The 22,355-nt window shown below is 48.6% G+C and overlaps 1 protein-coding gene across 3 annotated transcripts in view; it reads left to right on the top strand.

The window, feature by feature from the left end:
• Window positions 1-2,756: 2,756 nt before the first annotated feature.
• RHBDF2 (rhomboid 5 homolog 2) overlaps window positions 2,757-22,355 on the top strand; it is an 83,461-nt gene continuing 63,862 nt past the window's right edge. For 2 of the 3 annotated variants that reach the window (XM_073310153.2, XM_073310151.2), the window contains exon 1: window positions 3,895-3,985. The gene's annotated coding sequence lies outside the window, so the exon portion shown is untranslated. Of the gene's footprint in view, window positions 2,904-3,894; window positions 3,986-22,355 lie in introns of those variants that run through there. The other variant, XM_073310152.2, reaches the window with a different exon arrangement.

Here is a 22,355-nt window from a genome sequence, read left to right as displayed (position 1 = left end):
AAAAGAGATTCTCTAGTGAGGATACTGCAAACAGTCTGTCCCTTTGGTTCCCCAGCTCCCAGCCTGTGCTGTCACAAACGGCCTCCCTAAGCCTTGTTCGCACTGAACAGTCACATGAAGAATGACTGTTCCCACCACAGGCTGGTCTGAACACTTCCACACATGGGAAAAGTTGCATTTAGTCTTTGTGGCTCAGGCCCACAATACCCACCTGCAGATCGTTTCGTGTCCCAGCCTGCAGCTCTGTCTAGAGTGGTCTATTATACAGTCAGTGGCTGAAGACCATGCCTGGGATCATTTTGCCTTGCCCTGTAGGGGTCTGCCTGTTCCCACCACACTGGGTTATGAATGGAGCGAATACTGTACACTTGAACCATGCTGCATTCGGTGTCAGGATTTCACTGCTCAGTTTCACAGCCCAACAGGGCCAGGTTACAGCTCTTCCCAGCTATGAGAACATGAGCAGCAGCAGTAGGATCTTCGCAACCCCATCGCCCCCAAATAACGACGTTGATCAGGAGAGTTACGTTCTTAAGGTCTGTGACTTGGGGCTGGGCACCACAGGGTGAGACACAGGGTTTCCCTCAGGCAAGAGATGTTTATCTGGCTGGCTGGCTACTTGTAAACTGAGCATTGTATGGTTCACAAGGGATGCCCATTTCCAGCCTGAGCTGAATGCCAGTGAAGGGATTGTGAAATCCTCCAGAGAGGGATTTACAGGAAAAAATAAACTGGCAGGAGTGAGTACTGTTTATCAGTGAAGACATAGATTTTTGGGCTGCAGCTGTAGGTCCAGAGCTATGCTCTGCATCCTCTATCGAAGGGACAAGCTGAGAGCATGGTTTGTTTCATGACAAAGGGATCACAGCCCACCTGGCTGAGAAATGCAGCTGAGCGATACTAAGTTCTAGAAGGTGTGTTATGGTTTTATTTTATATGTAACTCTTTGTTTCCCATACTTCCTTCAACTTGCCATTACTTGCATCTCTGTTCATTGTTAAATACACATCTTGGTTTTATTACAAACATCTCTAAGCACCGTGTGTTGAGCGGAGTGGTGATTCGGAGGTGAAACAGGTAAGCTGGTGGGGTTACTCCTTTGGGCGTCTCAGAGCTATGAATTCTGTGAGTGCCCAAGGGAATGGGGGCTGGGCACTCTAGGTGGGATGCTTAGAGGACTCAGGGGCTGGGATGTACGGGCCATTCCCCTGTACAGAGAAAGCAGGGCCTGCAGTGACCTGGAAGGCAGTGGTTGTGTTGCCAGAGGTTGGTGGAATTGGGAAACTGACCCACAGCAGGCACAGACGTGGTTCCCTCTCTCTACCAACAGGTGGAAGTAAGGTGCCTCCCAACTCTGAGTACCCACAGGAAGTGTCTCACAGGCACTGAATAGGAGGATGTGGCTACAGCATGATGTCCCTGCATGATCTCATTATGATTAGAAGTCTAGATGGGGCCTAACTGTGTCCTGTAACTGGGCTAAAGCTTTGGACAACCCCACTTATAGTAGGTCCCATTTACACTATAGCTTTTAACCACTTTTCAACCAAGTCCCCCTTACTCAGGTATAATGGCATAATAGACTTAGCCTAAGGGCTTGTCTGCCCAGGGAAAGGTTTCAGAGTAGCAGCTGTGTTAGTCTGTATCCGCAAAAAGAAAAGGAGGACTTGTGGCACCTTAGAGACTAACAAATTTATTTGAGCATAAGCTTTCGTGAGCTACAGCTCACTTCATCGGATGCACAGGGAAAGTGACTGTCATAGCTATAGTGGAATAACTATAGACAAGCCCTAAGAGGAGAAATGGAGTTTGTTCTCCATGGCCCATTTGACCCACAGCCTCCCTGCTGAGACTGCCTAGCCAATGTAGACCCTCAAACTTGTTCCACACAGTCCTTTGAATGGCCCAGATGACAACAACTTGTAGCTATTACTGATCTGGGCTGAATGAACCTTACAGTTTCAGTGCCTACAGCTGGCCCTGAGGTTAAGGCACTGTTGCAGGACACAGAAGAGCTGTGTTCAGTTCACAGGTGTAACCTCCCTCAGTTCACCATCTGTAAAATGGGGAAATAATCCTTTCTTTGTCAGTTGTATGTAATTAAACTGTAAGCTCTTTTAAGGAGGGACTATCTCCCACTAAGTATATGTACACATCACAATGAAGCCCTGATCTTGGCAGGTGCCTTAAGGCACAGCTATAAGTAAAACTATTATATCACAGTCTAAGGCCAAGGTGCAAACTGTGGCGTGGGGTCAATTATTTACATCCCACAAGTTGTATGCCAAAACTGGGAAACAATTCATCAAATTAAAGACAGCCACAAGTAAAACCTGTACACAAATCTTAACTCAACAATGAAAGATTTCTGCTAGGAACCAACTTCATCTTTAGAAACTGAATCAGCTTAAATTTAGGATAAAAACAAACAAACCAAAAAAAAACCCCAAAACCATAAGCCTGTGTCCCATACACAGAGTATTTCCTACTCTTCAACTGATCCTCTTCTTTAAGCCATTTTTGCAAGAACAAACACTAATTGCTTTATAATCCAGCTCCCAGAGTAAACTTGGCTCCAGTATCTGAGGCTGACTTTGGAAGAAGCGTCACCTTACAAAGGAACAAAGCCCTGAATGCAATCAAACGTTGTATGATGATACTTGATGTGGCTCTGCATTGGCTGCCACCGAACATGCCTGGACATGAGCAGCTATTCCAATAAGCCCCACCCTACCCTGTCCCTGCTATTCACTTCCAGTCTCCCCAGCGCAGATCACCAACACCACACTCTGTGCTATGGAGAGGCAAACGTCTACAGGTCTCCTTTCCCCATCAAGCAGTTACATGGGACGTTCCTAAGAGAGGGTGGAAGCCACATAAAGGTCTTGAAGATGCAGACAAAGGTAACCTAAAATACTACTTAGCTCTTTTATTGGCTCAGTTCTAACATTAACCAAGTCATCCTCAGGACACCGGTGCAAGGTGAGTAAATAGCACATCATAATGTATTCGGTGAATGCTAATGCAGACCATTAAAACACAGAGACAAGATAAGAAAAATGTATTTCCTGGGGCTGAGGAGTTACTGACTTCTTGGAGCCATGGATAGATACTACAGAGGGCGTATGCATTCATGATTTCCTCTGCCTTTTGTCCTTCCAAATAACACTGCCCACTCTGTATTTCCAAAGCCCTGTACAAACATTAGCTAATTAAGCCTAATTGTACTTTGGCGAGGTAGAGCATAAGGATTATTATCCCCTTTCACAGACAGAAACAAATGATTAACTCCTTCTCTCAGTGCAGGATTATTCCTGTGGATTTACTAATGTAGTCCAGTTCCAACTTTCAGTAACGGAGCCCCCGGCTCCAGCATTTCCCGAAGGAGCCTAGGCTATCCCTCTTCCAGATTTAACTCTCTCCCGATCAGGAAGGTTTTCCAGGTATTCACTCTAAAATTCCCATTTCGTAACGTCACCCCCCTTGCTTGTAATTACCACTATGCTGGCCTCCTCCCATTTCCTAGATGGGTAAACGGAGGCAGGGAGAGGTGAAGCCCCAGAGCCTACTGCGGCCCCGAACTCCCACTGATGGCTGGGGGCAGAGCCCGACCCAAAGAGAGAAACGCCCCCCCGGGAGAGATGGCAATTCCCACAGCGTTTTCTGGGCCCCGTGAACCGGCTGGTCACAGACCGGGGAAGCGCTGCCCGGGATTGCGCGGAGGGGACATGTTTTAGGACTGGGGGAGGGGGAGAAGAGACTTTCTCCACCCCACGTGCCTCTCACCTGCCGCCGCTTAACAACCAATGTCCCGCCCGCCCCAATTAGCCTGGCCACGCCTCTCTCCTCCTCCCAGCGCAGCCCCGCCCCGTTCCCATTAGCCCCGCCCACCTCCCCAGGTAGAGGAAGGGAGGGTGGCGAGTTCCGCCCCGCTTCTGCCTTAGCCGGCCCGAGGGACAGGACGGATCCTGTGCGGGGCTGGGCGGTGAGTTGGGTTCCGCGGCCAAGGAGGGGTCACGGGGGCGGGCTGGGGAGGGGCGTGCAAGGGGCAACTAAGGGGGAGCGGCGCGGCGCGGCAGGAGTGGGAGTTGAAGGGGGGCAGGGCGAAGGGGGCAGAGAGAGGCGGCGAATGCAGGGGGCAGCTGAGGGGGAAGGGGGTTGCAAGGCAATAGAGAGAGGAAGGGGGAGTTCAAGGGGGGCAGGGACAGGAGGGCGGGGCAAGGCGGCGAATGGAGGGGGCAGCTGAGGGGGAAGGGGGTTGCAAGGCAATAGGGAGAGGAAGGGGGAGTTCAAGGGGGGCAGGGACAGGAGGGCGGGGCAAGGCGGCGAATGCAGGGGGCAGCTGAGGGGGAAGGGGGTTGCAAGGCAATAGGGAGAGGAAGGGGGAGTTCAAGGGGGGCAGGGACAGGAGGGCGGGGCAAGGCGGCGAATGCAGGGGGCAGCTGAGGGGGAAGGGGCTTGTAAGGGGGCTGGGAGAGGAAGGGGGAGTTCAAGGGGGGCAGGGACAGGAGGGCGGGGCAAGGCGGCGAATGCAGGGGGCAGCTGAGGGGGAAGGGGGTTGCAAGGCAGTAGGGAGAGGCGGGGGTTGCCAGGGGGAGCGGTGGGGCAGGCGGAGGAAGGCGTTTCCGGGGGCGGGGAGCGGGTAGAGTCCCGGCTCGCTGCACGTTGTGTCTGTAGCTACTTTGCTACTGAGCCTAGGCGCGCTGCTTCCTTCCTTGCTCGAACGGCTCCGGCCCGGCGCTTCCCTTCCCGGGGCCGGCTTTTCCCCTTCCGCCTCTTAGCCCTACTGAAACCAGCTTTTGGAATAGGTGGCTTTATTCTTTTCATAGTGATGCCATTCCTCTTCACACCCTTTTCCCCCACCAGGCTCTCAAATGAGGCTGTGAAGTGTGATCTTTTGGTGAAACGGCTCTTATTGGTGTCTTAATGTGTTACATAAAATTATCGATAATGTTTAAAGGCGCACAGTACAGTAGTTGCTGCGTAACTCTGGGCGTGAAGTAGGGTGACCAGACAGCAAGTGTGAAAAATCGGGACGGGGGTGGGGGGTAATAGGAGCCTATATAAGAAAAAGACCCAAAAATTCTGACTGTCTCTGTAGAGTCAGGACATCTGGTCACTCTAGTGTGAAGAAAGCTATTTTCTCTGATACTCATTCTACCCCCCCCCCCACACACACACACACCTTCTTATCAACTGTTTGAAATGGGCCACCCTGATTACCACTACAAATGTGACTTTTCCTCCTGTTAAAGTGGGCTATTATCGAATTTTCATTAGAATTGGTAAGGCAACTCATGTCTTTTCATGTACTAGGTATATATATCTTCCTACTGTATTTTCCACTCCATGCATCTGATGAAGTGGGTTGTAGCCCACGTAAGCTTATGCCCAGATAAATTTGTTAGTCTCTAAGGTGCCACAAGTGTAGGAACGCCAACTCCCTGAATGACGTTAGCTACCTCAACAGAAGCATTTTTTCAGTCAACCTAGCTGCGTCTACGCTGGGGGTCAGGTCACCATAGCTATGTCGATAAGGGATGTGATTTTTTTTTCACACCCCCTAACTGGCCGAGCTATATTGATCTAACTATTAAGTGTAGACTGAGCCTAGAAATGGCAGTGTTTTCACATCCACCTCAAACTGGTGTAAATGGCTATGCATAGTGCAGAGGCAATGGTGGGCAGGGTCCCACATCTTTTGAAATGTCAAGGCAACTTTTTAATCTCCCCATTTCTTACCAGCTCGCATGGGAAGGAGCACTCTGGGCTATGTGCACAAGTTTGTTTTGAAAATCTTTGAGCTAAACTGGCAACTTCCCCGCCCCCCCCTCCAACCCCGCCCCCGGGGAAGGATGCCAATGGTGGTGTGGTTTGTGCTAGCATGGTGAGTGCCTAATACGAGAGTTTAATCTAGCTTGTCTCTAGTATATTGCTGGGTATAAAAAATTTTTATTAGCAAGGGTTGTTAGATCAGAGGTTCTCAAACTGAGATCCGTGGACTACCAGTGGTCCACGAGCTCCATTCAGGTGGTCTGCAGAAAGTTCCCTCTAAGGTGCATGCCTGGGCAGCTGCACACAAGAGAATGAAGGGCCACCCACCTAATTAGTGGAGCCACACAGGTGTGGCTCCACTAATTAGGTGCCTGGACCCTTGAGAAGATGCACATGTAAGGTGAGGTGGGGGTCGGAGGGGGGGATAGTGGGTAGGGGACGGAGCAGTGGGGTGAGAAGAGGGGTGGGGGGAATTTGGGATGTGCAGGGCTGCAGTGGCCAGAAATAGAGGCAACTTTCCCCAGCTCCAGGGCTGTGGCTGCCAGAGAGACACCCTCCTCCTTCCCAGCCCCAGCTCAGGGGCTGCCGTGGTGGGGGAGAGACCCTCCTCCTTCCCAGGCCCAGCTCGGGGGCTGCTGCGGCAGGGGAGAGGGCACATCCATCACATTAGAAAGGTAAGACTACTGATATTAAAATGAGTTGAGTGCTTTTATTTGTAGAACAAACAAAAGTTTCAGGTTTTTTTATATATAGCGCTTTTATCCAAAATACTTTACAATAGTTAGCTAATGGTACAAACAACATTTGGAAAGATCATTAAGTGGACCATCAGCAATTTTCAAGTGGTCTGTGGGGGGAAAAAAAAAGAAGTTTGAGAACCACTGTGTTAGACAATAGCACCCTTCTGATGCTTCACCAATATTCAAATGAGGTACAAAATAGTACAGATGCTTAAATGGGTTTTCCTTATTGGTAGTGTCACACTTCAGCAAAACAGCTTCCCCAGCTGCAGACTTAGTTTTAATTGAAAACTATTTTTGACATTTGTATATGCTGTCTGCTTCTCTTCCCACTCCCTCTCAGCCTTCTCGATGTTGCATTGAGTAAACTGGGTGCAGCTTTTCTGTAAGGCTGGGTTTTACATGAATGCTATTGCGTAACAAAAAGACACAAACAGTTAGCACTTCCATGGTCATGCAAAGCAATTGAATCATCGGTGACAATTGGGAAAGGATCTGGAAAACTGGTTAGAGAAACACATGATGCCGCGAATGGAATTCCCACTTAAAGGGAAGAAATTGGTGAGAGAACCTATTTTATCCAGCAGTCTTTCTTTTCTTAGCAATACTGGTGCCAGACTTAAGAAATGTTACTTGTTTATTTGGATGTGTTGAGCAGACTCTTCTGGTCCTGGATGTAAACCGGTGCTGACTTGCCTAGCTAGAAAACTAGGGGTATGTCTACACTACGAAATCAGGTCAACTTTATAGAAGTCTCTTTTTTAGAAATCGGTTTTATATATTCGAGTGTGTGTCCCCACAGAAAATGCTCTAAGTGCATTAACTCGGCGGAGTGCTTCCACAGTACCGAGGCAAGCGTCAACTTCCGGAGCGTTGCACTGTGGGTAGCTATCCCGCAGTCTCCGCTGCCCATTGGAATTCTGGGTTGAGATCCCAGTGCCTGATGGGGCTAAAACATTGTCGTGGGTAGTTCTGGGTACATATCATCAGGCCCCCATTCCCTCCCTCCCTCCGTGAAAGCAAGGGCAGACAATCGTTTCGTGCCTTTTTTCCTGAGTTACCTGTGCAGACGCCATACCACGGCAAGCATGGAGCCTGCTCAGGTAACTGTCACCGTATGTCTCCTGGGTGCTGGCAGACACGGTACTGCATTGCTACACAGTAGCAGCAACCCATTGCCTTCTGGCAGCAGACAGTGCAATATGACTGGTAGCCGTCATAGTCATGTCCGAGGTGCTCCTGGCCGCATCGGCCGGGAGCGCCTGGACAGACATGGGCGCAGGGACTAAGTTTGGAGTGACTTGACCAGGTCATTCTCTTTAGTCCTGCAGTCAGTCCTATTGAACCGTCTTATGGTGAGCAGGCAGGCAATACGGATTGCTAGCATTCGTACTGTACCATCTTCTGCCCGGCAGGCAAGAGATGGGGATGGCTAGCAGTCATATTGCACCATCTTCTGCCGGGCAGCCATGAGATGTGGATAGTTTGCAGTCCTTCTGCACCATCTGCTGCCAGCCAAAGATCTAAAAGATAGATGGAGTGGATCAAAAAAAGAAATAGACCAGATTTGTTTTGTACTCATTTGCTTCCCCCCCTCCCCTGACTAGGGGACTCATTCCTCTAGGTCACACTGCAGTCACTCACAGAGAAGGTGCAGCAAGGTAAATCTAGCCATGTATCAATCAGAGGCCAGGCTAACCTCCTTGTTCCAATAAGAACAATAACTTAGGTGCACCATTTCTTATTGGAACCCTCCGTGAAGTCCTGCCTGAAATACTCCTTGATGTAAAGCCACCCCCTTTGTTGATTTTTAGCTCCCTGAAGCCAACCCTGTAAGCCGTGTCGTCAGTCGCCCCTCCCTCCGTCAGAGCAACGGCAGACAATTGTTCCGTGCCTTTTTTCTGTGCGGATGCCATACCAAGGCAAGCATGGAGACCGCTCAGCTCACTTTGGCAATTAGGAGCACATTAAATACCACACGCATTATCCAGCAGTATATGCAGCACCAGAACCTGGCAAAGCAATACCGGGTGAGGAGGCGACGTCAGTGCGGTCATGTGAGTGATCAGGACATGGACACAGATTTCTCTGAAAACATGGGCCCTGCCAATGCATGCATCATGGTGCTAATGGGGCAGGTTCATGCTGTGGAACGCCGATTCTGGGCACAGGAAACAAGCACAGACTGGTGGGACCGCATAGTGTTGCAGGTCTGGGACGATTCCCAGTTGCTGCAAAATTTTCGCATGCGTAGGGGCACTTTCATGGAACTTTGACTTGCTTTCCCCTGCCCTGAAGCGCATGAATACCAAGATGAGAGCAGCCCTCGCAGTTGAGAAGCGAGTGGCGATAGCCCTGTGGAAGCTTGCAACGCCAGACAGCTACCGGTCAGTTGGGAATCAATTTGGAGTGGGCAAATCTACTGTTGGAGCTGCTGTGATGCAAGTAGCCCACGCAATCAAAGATCTGCTGATATCAAGGGCAGTGACCCTGGGAAATGTGCAGGTCATAGTGGATGGCTTTGCTGCAATGGGATTCCCTAACTGTGGTGGGGCCATAGACGGAACCATTATCCCTATCTTGGCACTGGAGCACCAAGCTGGAGAGTACATAAACCACAAGGGGTACTTTTCAATAGTGCTGCAAGCTCTGGTGGATCACAAGGGACGTTTCACCAACATCAACGTGGGATGGCCGGGAAAGGTACATGACGCTCGCATCTTCAGGAACTCTGGTCTGTTTCTAAAGCTGCAGGAAGGGACTTTATTCCCAGACCAGAAAATAACTGTTGGGGATGTTGAAATGCCTATATGTATCCTTGGGGACCCAGCCTACCCCTTAATGCCATGGCTCATGAAGCCGTACACAGGCAGCCTGGACAGTAGTCAGGAGCTGTTCAACTACAGGCTGAACAAGTGCAGAATGGTGGTAGAATGTGCATTTGGACGTTTAAAGGCACGCTGGCGCAGTTTACTGACTCGCTTAGACCTCAGCGAAACCAATATTCCCACTGTTATTACTGCTTGCTGTGTGCTCCACAATATCTGTGAGAGTAAGGGGGAGACGTCTATGGCGGGGTGGGAGGTTGAGGCAAATCGCCTGGCTGCTGGTTATGCGCAGCCAGACACCAGGGCGGTTAGAAGAGCACAGTAGGGCGCGGTACGCATCAGAGAAGCTTTGAAAACCAGTTTCATGACTGGCCAGGCTACGGTGTGAAAGTTCTGTTTGTTTCTCCTTGATGAAACCCCCTGCCCCTTGGTTCACTCTACTTCCCTGCAAGCTAACCACCCTCCCCTCCTCCCTTTAATCATTGCTTGCAGAGGCAATAAAGTCATTGTTGCTTCACATTCATGCATTCTTTATTCATTCATCACACAAATAGGGGGATGACTACCAAGGTAGCCCAGGAGGGGTGGTGGAGGAGGGAAGGAAAATGCCACACAGCACTTTAAAAGTTTACAACTTTAAAATTTATTGAATGCCAGCCTTCTTTTTTTGAGCAATCCTCTGTGGCGGAGTGGCTGGTTGGCCGGTGGCCCCCCCACTGCGTTCTTGGGTGTCTGGGTGAGGAGGCTATGGAACTTGGGGAGGAGGGTGGTTGGTTACACAGGGGCTGTAGTGGCAGTCTGTGCTCCACCTGCCTTTGCTGCAGCTCAACCATACACTGGAGCATAGTGGTTTGGTTCTCCAGCAGCCTCAGCATTGAATCCTGCCTCCTCTCCTCACGCTGCCACCACATTTGAGCTTCAGTCCTGTCTTCAGCCCGCCACTTACTCTCTTCAGCCCGCCACCTCTCCTCCCGGTCATTTTGTGCTTTCCTGCACTCTGACATTATTTGCCTCCACGCATTCGTCTGTGCTCTGTCAGTGTGGGAGGACAGCATGAGCTTCACTAGCCGCTGGGAAGGAGAAGATCCTGTGATCATTGAAACACGTGCAGCTGGTGGAGGGAAAAAAAAGGGACAGCGGTATTTAAAAAGACACATTTTATAAAACAGTGGCTACACTCTTTCAGGGTAAACCTTGCTGTTAACATTACATACATAGCACATGTGCTTTCGTTACAAGGTCGCATTTTGCCTCCCACTACCGCATGGCTACCCCCTCAACCCTCCCCCCTCCCCGTGGCTAACAGTGGGGAACATTTCTGTTCAGCCACAGGTAAGCAGCCCAGCAGGAACGGGCTCCTCTAAGTGTCCCCTGAAGAAAAGCACCCTATTTCAACCAGGTGACCATGAATGATATCTCACTCTCCTGAGGATAACACAGAGAGAGAGAGAACGGATGTTGTTTGAACGCCAGCAAACATACACTGCAATGCTTTGTTGTGCAATGATTCCTGAGTATGTGTTACTGGCCTGGAGTGGTAAAGTATCCTACCATGGAGGACGCAATAAGGCTGCTCTCCCCAGAAACCTTTTGCAAAGGCTTTGGGAGTACATCTAGGAGAGCCGCGAATGCCAGGGCAAATGCTTTCACATGCTTGCTTTTAAACCATGTATAGTATTTTAAAAGGTACACTAACTGGAGGTCCCTTCTCCGCCTGCCGGGTCCAGGAGGCAGCCTTGGGTGGGTTCAGGGGGTACTGGCTCCAGGTCCAGGGTGAGAAACAGTTCCTGGCTGTCGGGAAAACCGGTTTCTCCGCTTGCTTGCTGTGAGCTATCTACAACCTCATCATCTTCTTCTTCTTCTTCGTCCCCAAAACCTGCTTCCGTGTTGCCTCCATCTCCATTGAAGGAGTCAAACAACACGGCTGGGGTAGTGATGGCTGAACGCCCTAAAATGGCATGCAGCTCATCATAGAAGCGGCATGTTTGGGGCTCTGACCCGGAGCGGCTGTTCGCATCTCTGGTTTTCTGGCAGGCTTGCCTCAGCTCCTTAAGTTTCACGCGGCACTGCTTCGGGTCCCTGTTATGGCCTCTGTCCTTCATGCCCTGGGAGATTTTGACAGAGGTTTTGGCATTTCGAAAACTGGAACGGAGTTCTGATAGCACGGATTCCTCTCCCCATACAGCGATCAGATCCCGTACCTCCCGTTCGGTCCATGCTGGAGCTCTTTTGCGATTCTGGGACTCCATCATGGTTACCTCTGCTGATGAGCTCTGCATGGTCACCTGCAGCTTGCCACGCTGGCCAAACAGGAAATGAGATTCAAAAGTTCGCGGTTCTTTTCCTGTCTACCTGGCCAGTGCATCTGAGTTGGGAGTGCTGTCCAGAGCGGTCACAATGGAGCACTCTGGGATAGCTCCCGGAGGCCAATGCCGTCGAATTGTGTCCACAGTACCCCAAATTCGACCCGGCAAGGCCGATTTAAGCGCTAATCCACTTGTTAGGGGTGGAGTAAGGAAATTGATTTTAAGAGCCCTTTAAGTCGAAATAAAAGGCTTCATCGTGTGGACGGGTGCAGGTTTACATCGATTTAACGCTGCTAAATTCGACCTAAAGTCCTAGTGTAGACCAGGGCTAGCATTGTTTGGCTGCACGAACTTCACTTGGTAAAATATCTCTGCAGACCTATTTCCTTTCCCTTTCTACTAGATAACAGTGGGGGCTAATGGCTGAAAACTTTTTTCTGTTTGGGTTTTTCAAGCTTTCACATGGGCTCGTAATTCTGAAGCCTGTCGGGAGCAAATCCCTTTACGTCTTGGGGGAAAAACTAAAACAAATAATGTAACTGTCACTTAAATGCAGGCACAGGGGAAGGAAAGAGGCTGGCTGTTCTCTTCCTCAGTGTGAATTTTGTCATTCTCCCCATCCCCCCCCCCATTACAATAAACTTGGAAGGCTGACCTTTAGCCGCCCACATCTTCCTACATGCCTTTGTGCTGTAATGGTCACTTCTCATGGGGATTTCCAAAGTGAGCTCATGAGCACATGCTGCTGGTCTAGGCTTGCAGAACCCTGTGGGCACAGAAGGAAACTCCCCATCCATTTGGACTGTCCCTGTAATTCCCTTCTAGTCTGGGAGGCGAAGAGCAATCTTGTCTTGGTTACAGGAGTACTACCCCATTCTTCCCTAATGGGTAGGCAGCGGGATAACTGCAGTGCTTTGCCCTCTCAGAGCCTTTTGTGTGTCCGTGAAGTCTAGGCTTCCTCTAAGCAGGGCTACCACTAAAGTCCTGTGTGGCCCTGTGTGAAACAATGCATGGAGGGCCCCATTCACCTCTTCCCCCCAGTTGCTCCCTGCTCTTTTTGCGGCTCTGCACGAAGTTGGTATAGCTTCCCAGTCTCTGACGATGCACTAAGCGGGGGGTGGGGGGGGTGTAGAATTGTCCCTGTTGGCTGCTTGTCTGACTCTCGTGAAGTTTCAGCCTTAAAGTTCTTTCCAGAATGGGCAAGTTCATGCCCTTGTCAAATACACACGACCTTTAACGGTAGGTAAGCCTCTTGCCGCTGATCCTTCACTGCGCGTGCCGAGTTGCTGTTGCCAATTAATCTTCCATCAGCTACCGTGGAACGTTAGTACATACTGCGCTTGTGCTTTCGCAGCTCAGCGGGTGGCTCCTCCCTGGCCGTTCCCGAAATATTCACTAGAATGCGGGTGGCTAAAAGGACAGTGTTCGTACGATGGGCTCTCTGTGTTCCGAGAGACAAGGACGCCTGTACTGATGCAGCAGTGCAAACGCTCAGCACAGATGTGCTGCGTGGCGCCGGTGTGCTTATGCCGGGGGCCGTCGCACCCTTGAACCTTGGGAGTTTGTGCTAGTATAACTATATTGCTGCAAACTCCACGCTAGAGACAAGCCCCGCCCTGTCTGACCCCCACATGCACCTCCCACCTTGTGAAGACAGACTACACGGTGCTGCATTTTCTGTGTAACAAGAAGTTGCCCTGGGATGCTCCACAGAGTGACACTGCAAAGGAACAATATATATCAGTTTATGCTTTCACTGCCTCAGCTCTTAAATTGAAAAGGCCATAGCTCACATGGCTGAGCCTAAATCTATACCTAGGAGATTTGGTTAGCCATGTCATTCTGCCTGCAGTGCTGCCCCTCAGCTCTGATTTGTGGGTCAGCAGGGTATTGCAATGTGAAAATTGTGGGAGGAAAAAGGGATAAGTAGGGAGGTGGCAAAGTTTGCCAGTGACACAGAATAGTTAAGTCCAAAGCAAACTGCAAAGAGTTACAAAGGGATCTCACAAAACTGGGTGACCGGCCGACAAAATGGCAGATGAAATTCAATATTGATAAATGCAAAGTAATGCACATTGGAAAACATAATCCCAACTCTACGTACAAAATTGATGGGCTCTAAATTAGCTATTGCCACTCAAAAAAAGAGATCTTTGAATCATTGTGGATAGTTCTTTGAAGACATCAACTCAATGGGCAGTGACAGTCAAAAAAGCAAACAATGTTAGAACCATTAGGAAAGAGAAGACGGAAAATATGATGATGCTGTAATATAAATACACTGTGAATACTGTGTGCGGTTCTGATCACCCCCATCTAAAAAAAATATACTGGAGATGGAAAAGATACAGAACAGTTTCCATATAAAGACTGGGACTTGTCAGCTTGGAAAAGAGATGACTATGTGAGGATACGCTAGAGGTCTATACAATCATAAGTGGCTTGGAGAAAGTAAATAAGGAAATGTTATTTACCCCTTCGTATAACACAACTAGAGGTCACCCCATTAAATTAATAGGCAGCAGGTTTAAAATAAACACAAAGTACTTTGTCACACAACTCAGTCAGCCTATAGAACTTGTTGCCAGGGGATGTTGTGGAGGCCAAAACTATAAGTGGGTTCAAAAAAGAATTAGATAATTCATGGAAGATGGGTCCATCAATGGTTATTAGCAAGCACGATCAGAAATGCAACCCCACGCTTATTAACCTTGATAGTTTCTGTATTAACCATTAGAGTCATCTATAGATTGGGACTAACTTTGTGCCTTAATGCAAGACTGTAGTTACTGACCTGGGGCTCTGTATATGGAGAGAAGAGGAAAAGAATTAGTCTCTAATCTAGACTCTGAATCCCACAACATGAAATGTTTCATTTTTGTTAAGGCTGCCTCTTGCTACAATTTAAAAAAAAAAAAATTGCTTTGGAAGCAAGTAATTGGGTTAGTTTGATCTTATTTAAAACCTCTTGCTTCTAATAACCAGCTACTCAGACGCTATAAATTTCCTGTCACAAAAACAAGATTGATAATACAGACTCAAGTGCTGCTCTGCAGCAGTCAGCCTCTCACAATGTGTATGTTTTCCTAGTTTTCCGATACTGCTCCTCACTTTGACATACAATTACCTGCTGTTCCAGTCATTGGCTTCTTCCAAGCAAGTTTTTCTGCTGGTGAATGGTGTGAATAAACTTTGATCGGGGACTAGACTGAGTTCACCTAAATTCAGTCCATTTGTGACTGCCAGGAATCCAAGGTGGTTCAGGTAGGAGGGTTTTTTTAATGGCTTTGCTTTCTATGCAACAACTGAGGATGTTGCAAACACCTAAAGCCATGCTTGAGGTGCATTTAATGGGAAAACAGAAGACTTCAACTGGAGGCCTGGTATGTGAAAAAGGAGCAATTATTTAATATTGATGTAATTACTCTGTGTGCACTGTTGTCTAGGGATCATAAACACTTTTACTTAATTAAAAGCTTTTCAGCTCATCACCAACAAGCCCCTGCTTCCCTGCCAGGTCAGTGTAGTGTTCACTTCATATGACACTAAATCTGTGCCTTTCTGAGAGGTATTGGACCAATTATTCTTGTAAATCAGAATCCAGGGCTCTAGGGGGACTTGCTAGCTTCCTGCTCACTGTTGTGGGAGCATTATGGTGCTTTGGTAACAATTTGCTATCCTCCATCATTCTAGTGAGTGCAGAAGGTGTCCTTTTAAAAATACCCTTTTCCTCTTTCTCTAAATAGCGCACCGACACCTGGTTTGCTGTCCTCTGACTTAATTTCTCATTTAGTCACTCACTTCAAAATATATACAGGGAAGGGGAGGAAAGAGCTAGCTCACTATTTCCCTGGAGTATTACCAGCAAGATCTGCATCTGAGGCTGAGAAAAAGGATGTCGGACTTAATCCCTGTGCAAGCTGGTTTTTTGTGATATGATAAGGAAGCTTTGTCTAGGGGCTGGACCATGACACTGCCAGCCAGGACTCCTGATTCTATTTCTGGCTTTGTCTGTCTTTTGCTATGTGGCCTTGGGCAAGTCCGTTAGGCTCAGATACTCGGAGATATCCTCCACTGAAGTAATTGGGAATTAGACACCTCAGGTTCTGGGCTTTAACCTCTCTCTTATCAGGCCTGCTTGATACTTAATATAGGAGTGTTTGTCACACTCCTGGTGTGAATGTGCTGTACAGGTGTAAAAAGTGAGTTGCAGTGGGGAGGCTCACCTCTGCTCTTAAGGTGGCACAGTGCATCTACACTAAGGGTTTGCACCAATACACCCCTCTTCTTCCCCCCCCCCCCCAAAAAAAATATCCCCAGTGCAGACAAGGCCTTGGCCTCTTCTGGTGCAAAGAGAGGCTGTGTGGGTTTTTTTTTTTTAAATCCATCTGGCAGGTGCATTGTGAGGCTTACTCTCCATAAAGCACTCTCAGATCTTCAGATACTTTGTGCTTATATAGTACATTTAATCATAATGTTTGCTGCTGGATCCGTGCCTGGTATCTCAGCAAAACCTTGATGCATTTCTATACTCTCCTTTTTCTTGATTTCAGCAGGCTGCTGTTCTTTCCCCAGTCTATACAGAGTGCCCTCTGGGGACTGTTGAGTAGGTGCTGTGGGGGCAGGGTGGGATGGATGTGCATTGTCCTTCTGCCATAGGTGTGCACACATACACTGCTCTGTGGGCAATCCACAGGAAGGTTGGAAAAGCCACCTTCTATGCTATCAAACCCACTTCTAAGAGAGGTTCCAGGGACATTTGCTGCTGGAAGAGTCCCTGGCAGTGTGGGGCAGGAAGCCCAGGTGCTGGGCCGATTTGTCTGCCTCCATGGGTCCCTCCTAACTGTAGGCCCAGCCTCTGAGAAGGACCCTCTCCCAAGAGAATTCAGAGGGCCCTGCACAGGATGGGGGCTCTCTTCCCCTGGGGTTCATCTGGCCCATAGAACAGCTGGAGTCTGAAGCACAGACCTGGCTTACTCTGTATGTTCCCAGTTCTGGCTTTTTGGAGTGGCTCAGGCTCTGAAGTTGCAAACTGGCAGCGTCTGTGAATGCAGCATTCGCTCCCCTGGGCAGCATGTTGGGGTGGATGAATGCCTCGGTGGGAAGCCTGGATTATAGTTTTCATATTGCTTCTTGTTTTACGAAGCTTTTCTCCATTGCAAAGGGATGTTGTGGGGAGGTTTTCTTTAAACCTTCGGTGAGGGACTGAGCGGAACGCAGTTCAGATGGAAACACTAGGACAAGCTTGGCAAGCAGCTCTCCCCTGAGGCTGTCAAAGGGCTCTCTTCATAGCACACAGATGGCTCGAGCAGAGAACTTTATCTTGGCTGCACTAATGCTCTGGGAAACCGTGCTGCTCACTAAAATGCTTGTGTAGAGGAGGGGAATGGCACCTTGCCAGCATGCAGGCAGATAGCAAGTGTCCATACAGAATTACACATGCTGCTTCTCTTCAAGTCTGCCTTCTAGCTGGATGCAGTAGCCTGCTTGTGCCAATACCTGCTGAAAGAATAGGGTACAGAGCAACACAATGCAAAGCTGGCTTTGAGGAAAATGAGAACACCCTTTCTGTGCATGAGCTAATGTACATCAAAGCTCTCTGTAAAATTGCGCTAACACTAGGCTGGAAGCAGGCATAATGTGTAACCTGCTCCAACCCAGCTCTGTCCTGAGCTCCGCTGCCCCGTGTTGTCCACTGAGTGTTGACTGTGTCTACACACAAGGAGTTGACGCCTTGTTCTAGCCCCTTCCTTTCCCCCAAGCTGCGTGTGAGCTTGGCGCAGCTAAATATTCCACCTACATTCTCTTGCTGGGCTGCAAACATTTCCCTGGGGTGTTTGCCACCCAAATGTTGCAGCATTGTGCTAATGTATGAGAGCCGCACCATGAGACTGTTTTCATTGGCAGATGGAATAAGCCGCAAGAAGTCAATTACATATTTAAGTCTTTAATGTCAATGATCCTGCTAGTGGCACGATGAGCACTTGTTTTAGGTGATGGCTTTTAACCAAACTGCCTCCCATAAAAGTCCGAGCTTTTCTCCCTGAATCCTTTGCGTTCAAGTGGCTCAGGTGAGAAGTGGTAATATGTTCATTGGTCTCCTGTCTCTGTTCCTAGTGGCCATCTGTTACCCATCTTGTGGTGATTTTTACTGTCACGATAGTACCAAGCGGGTGCTGACAAGATAGGGGATGGGATTAGGCAGGTTAGGGACTGGGCCCCAGGTCAGGAAACACGTGCTTGAGACCCCAATGATTTAAGCACGCGCTAAAGTGCTTTTGTCACTAGGGATGCTCTCCTGTTGGCCAGCTGCATGCAAGAAGCTTGCCTGTTGCCTGCCGGTGGTATCCATGGGCCAGTGCTGTTTAATTCTATGACTTTTTAAAGCTTTACTGTATGTATATGTTTGCTAGGGGAGTGATGGGTGCCCATAGTACAGGTCAAGAACCCCTCACCCTTCCTGATGCCCTTCAAGTGGCTTTCAGGCATGTTCCACCTTTATCTGAACGGGAGGGAGAACTGTTAGAAAAGGCATGATGAGAAATTGCTGGAGAATAAGCAACGTGCTAAGCCAGAGGGGCCTGGTGTGAAGCTGTCATGCAGCCAGCCAATTATTACGTGTGCTATATACTCTGGCCCCAAATGATCCACACAGGAAACCCCCCTGCATAAGTGCAGAGTCCCAAGGATGCCTGCACTGGAGTAGCAGGTAGGGTGCAGGACTGGGACTTGGGAGACTCCTGACTCTGGCCTTGACCTGCTTGGGTGACCATGAGCAAATCACTGCCCAGCTCTTTGCCTCAGTTTCCCCATCTGTCAAATGATGATACTTTATACTGACCTCCTTTTGTAAAGTGCGTTGAGCAATATGGATGAAAAGCGCTATACGACAACTAGGTCAGGGCTGTTTGCATGGGGCATTGTTATGGTCCCTCCTGTTCTGCTGATGACCCTTTTGGCTTAAATGAAAAAGTACAGGCGTAGGCCAGGACTTTCAAACAGCAAGTGGGGTGCTCTGTGCAGTCTGAAAATCCAGACAGTTATGTAGAGGGAGATTTTCAAAGGCACAAATGGGGAATGATGCACACTTATTATTTGCTTATGCACCTAATTCCTGGCATGGCATTTCAAAAATGTTGGTCCTAAAATATTTCAAATTATTTGGAAAAATGTACAAGGTGACACAACAAATCAGAGAGCTCAGCTTTAACCTGCAGTGTGATGAGTCAGAGTGGTGGAAGTGATTGTTTTTTCTTGTCAGGGTGACGCTTGTTTGGGAGAAGAGGGCTTGGCTACTGGGACAACGATTTTGCAGCTGTTAAGTCTTCAGTTTTTCAAAGCAGCAATTTGGGGACATTTTGGAAGGCTCCAGCAGGAAGGTGCCTTCTTGCCTGAAGTTAAAGCATCACTTTGAAACTGCAGAACTGGCTCCTCCTGCCTTTAAAATTGTACAGACTTGGCTTCTTCCTGGTACACGGACCGCTGCAAATCTTGAGGTGTAATTGAACTCTGTCTCATCAATGTTTTGTAATTTCACTTACTAACTGGTTTGGCAGCCTCTCTCAGAGCTGGAAGCCACTGTGCTAGCTTGTCTGCCTCCCATCCTGGGAAGCTTAAAAAAATCATTTGTTGGCAGTTCATCGGCTTAGGGACAGGAAGCTGGGTAGCTAGAGATGTCTCGGTGTGTAAACTGAGTTTCCCTGAAAGCAGGATAGTCAAGTGCGACACAGCACACCTTTACATGCTGACTGAGTGATCCCTGCCTTAGCATGGGTAAGCTGTTCAACTCCAGGCTTGTGTTGTGATTGTATCAAAAGGAGCAGTCTCTGCCAGGTGTACTTGTACTAAGCAGTACCGTTCACAGACCCAAGCAGCACACCCACAGAGTTCCCAGCCGATGTGTCTGTAATTGTGTGTGTAACTTTCCAGAGTGGGCGCTTCTCTGGCAAGCACAATACGTGGATCTGAAAACTTCCTTGCACGTTCACGTGCTGCCTCATGGCTTGGAAAAGTCCTAAGGTGACCTCTCTGATCTCATAGCTTGTGCATCAGTCCGGAGGATGGAGCTCAATGTTTTGTTTGTACTGATGCAGTGGGTTACAGTCATTCCTAAAAGCTTTGTAAACAGGGGATGTAGAAACTTGACTTGATCGTAGCAAAGGTGGTTTCTGCCCACTCAGTGGATTTTTGTCATGTTTTAAAAGGACATCATTAAAGAGTGTTTTGTTTTTTTTCTCTCACCCTGCTTATAACAGGATAAGTGCTTGATGTTGACGTGTTTCTTAACAGCGTGGCTTGACACCCAGGTTTGGAGGAAGGACCCTGAGCTGGCGGTGAGGTTCTGCAGCATGCCCTAATTAGCAGTTCTCACCCCAATAATCTGCAAACCTTTTGGTTCTTACAAAGGCACTAAAGCCAGCAGTCTGGCTCCACAGCTCAAAGCTTTAATAGCAGACTCCTGTAGCAAGGCTCTTATCACCATGACTGGCCTAGTAGAGAGAGCGCAGATTTGGGACTTGGAGACCTGAGTTCTGTTCCCACCTTGGCCTCCAGCCTGCTCGGTGACTTCCCTTCCCTGTGCTTCCATGTTCCCATCTGTAAAAGGGCAATAATGATGCAGATCTCTTTGGTAAAGCGCTTTGAGATTGACTGATGAAAAACTGTAGGGTTTCCTTTTATTAGCAGCACATTTGCAAAGCTCTCTACAGCAGACTTGCTAATATAGGCCCTAATCCTGCAATGAGATCCACCCCAGTGCCTGCACAGAATTCAGTGGGGCCTGGTACAGGCACTGGGGGCTGCTCACACGGGAGCTATAAGTAAGGCTACAATTTGTGTCAGAACCCGTGACTTCCAAAGACCTCTGACATTTTCTGCCCGGGGCTGGAGCTGTCAGTTGGCCGGCTACATAGCTCTCAGCTGCTGCTGGCGGTGGGCCCCTAGCAGCTCCCAGGCACCGAAGGTCCACACAGCTCCATCCGTCGCAGGCAGCAAGGGGATCCTGGAGCTCCCACTCCCCATGGGCAGTGGGGGGACCACAGAGCCCCCAGTTACTGTTGGTGCTGGACCTTCCTCGTCCCCATTTTCTCAGGGATATTTTTAGTAAAAATCACAGACAGGTCCCAGGCAATAAACAAAAATTCACAAAAGCCCAGGACCTGTCTCTGATTTTTACTAAAAATATCCCTGACAAAATAGGAGCCTTAGCTATAAGAAGTGTTGTCCCCACTCTAACCACTGGACTAAATGTCATGAGAGCTGGTTCTGCCAGTGACTCACTACCAGTATGTGATCTTGGACAAGTCACTGAGGCCAAAGGTTTCAAAAGTGGCCACTGATCTTTGGGTGCCTCCATGCCTGGGTGCCGGCAAAAATCACCGAGCTGGTGTTCCCTCTGTTTGGGTAACTTCCCTGATAGTGCCTTATTGCTTTCCGCATCTTTACTGCTCCGTGCTTCGGGTGAGATCAGTCTGATGAGAGGTGTCTGGGTCACTTATTGCTCCTGATGCAGATGTATGTGTGTGTATCAGTATTCTATTAGCATCATCTTAGCCTTGAAAGGGGCTGAATTAACCTCTTAAAACACCAGCTGAAGCCATGCACCTGTCTCAACCTCTTGCATACTGTGGTTTCAAGTAACACTTGAAATGCTAACACTTTTCTAGTTTATAAATCATGCTCACTGTCACCAGACCTGACACTAGTTTGTAGTCAGTATTCCCTGCTAATTGTGTGGTGTCTCTCACACTAATGGGGAAGAGACATGTTAACAAAGAGAAAAATGTGGTTGCTTGCTGTCACACGTTGGCAGAGGGAGTCTGAGACTGATCAAACACCTGAAATACTTCAAACTCTGTGAATTGCCCGGATTTCAGGCTGATGTTGCTCCTTTTAGCTTATTTGTGGCTTATTTTCCCACTAAAGGGTGCCCTTGTGAATAGGGCACTGACTTGGGACTCGGGTGATGTGAGTTCTAGTCCTAGTTCTGACCTGCACTTCCTGTGTGACACTGGGCAAGTTGCTCTAATGCTCTTGTGTCAGTTCCCCGTTTCTACGAACTGGTGTGTGCTAAAACTCCCTATAGTGAACACAGTTTTATTGGTATCGAGGTGCTCTCTGCCCATATAGCTTATTTCTGTACAGGAAGGGGAATAACTATACCAGTATAAGGCACATGTCTACTGTGTAACTGTTGTCCACAGTAGGGCTTTTACCAGTGTAACCATGTCGGTAAAAAAATCAACCCTAACCAAATAGTTCAACCACTACAAACTGCGTGTGTAGACCAGGCCAAACAATGGGGAGGTGGTCAAAAGCCACAGTGATTGCACTCTAGAGTACCCTAGATGTAACGCGCTTTCTCGGACTCTTGAATTTATTCATCTCAATGAGGGCTGGATTGAGCCATTTTTCAGAAATAGAATCAGAAATGTGCATTTTGGTGTTCCGGGCACTTCTGTCTCCAGTGGAATTGGTTGGAGATTCCTCTTGTTTCCCTCCAGACTGGCATCTTTCCTTCTTCATGGTACTTAGTGCTCCCATGGCCTAGTTTCCAGAGATGCTGAGCGCCCGTGACTCTGAAACCAACGGGAGTTCGGCACTTCAGGCTCCCTACCTCATTCCCTCTTCAAGAGGTTCCCAAGCCCCATGCCTGTTAATGACCCTGGGAGGTGGGTACATGTTGTTCCCATGTTACAAATGGGGAA

The sequence above is a fragment of the Lepidochelys kempii genome, chromosome 14 (assembly GCF_965140285.1).
Source record: "Lepidochelys kempii isolate rLepKem1 chromosome 14, rLepKem1.hap1, whole genome shotgun sequence".
NCBI classification, from domain to species: domain Eukaryota; kingdom Metazoa; phylum Chordata; order Testudines; family Cheloniidae; genus Lepidochelys; species Lepidochelys kempii.
Note: the sequence above shows the minus strand (reverse complement) of the source record. Positions and strands in the feature narration are given on the sequence as shown.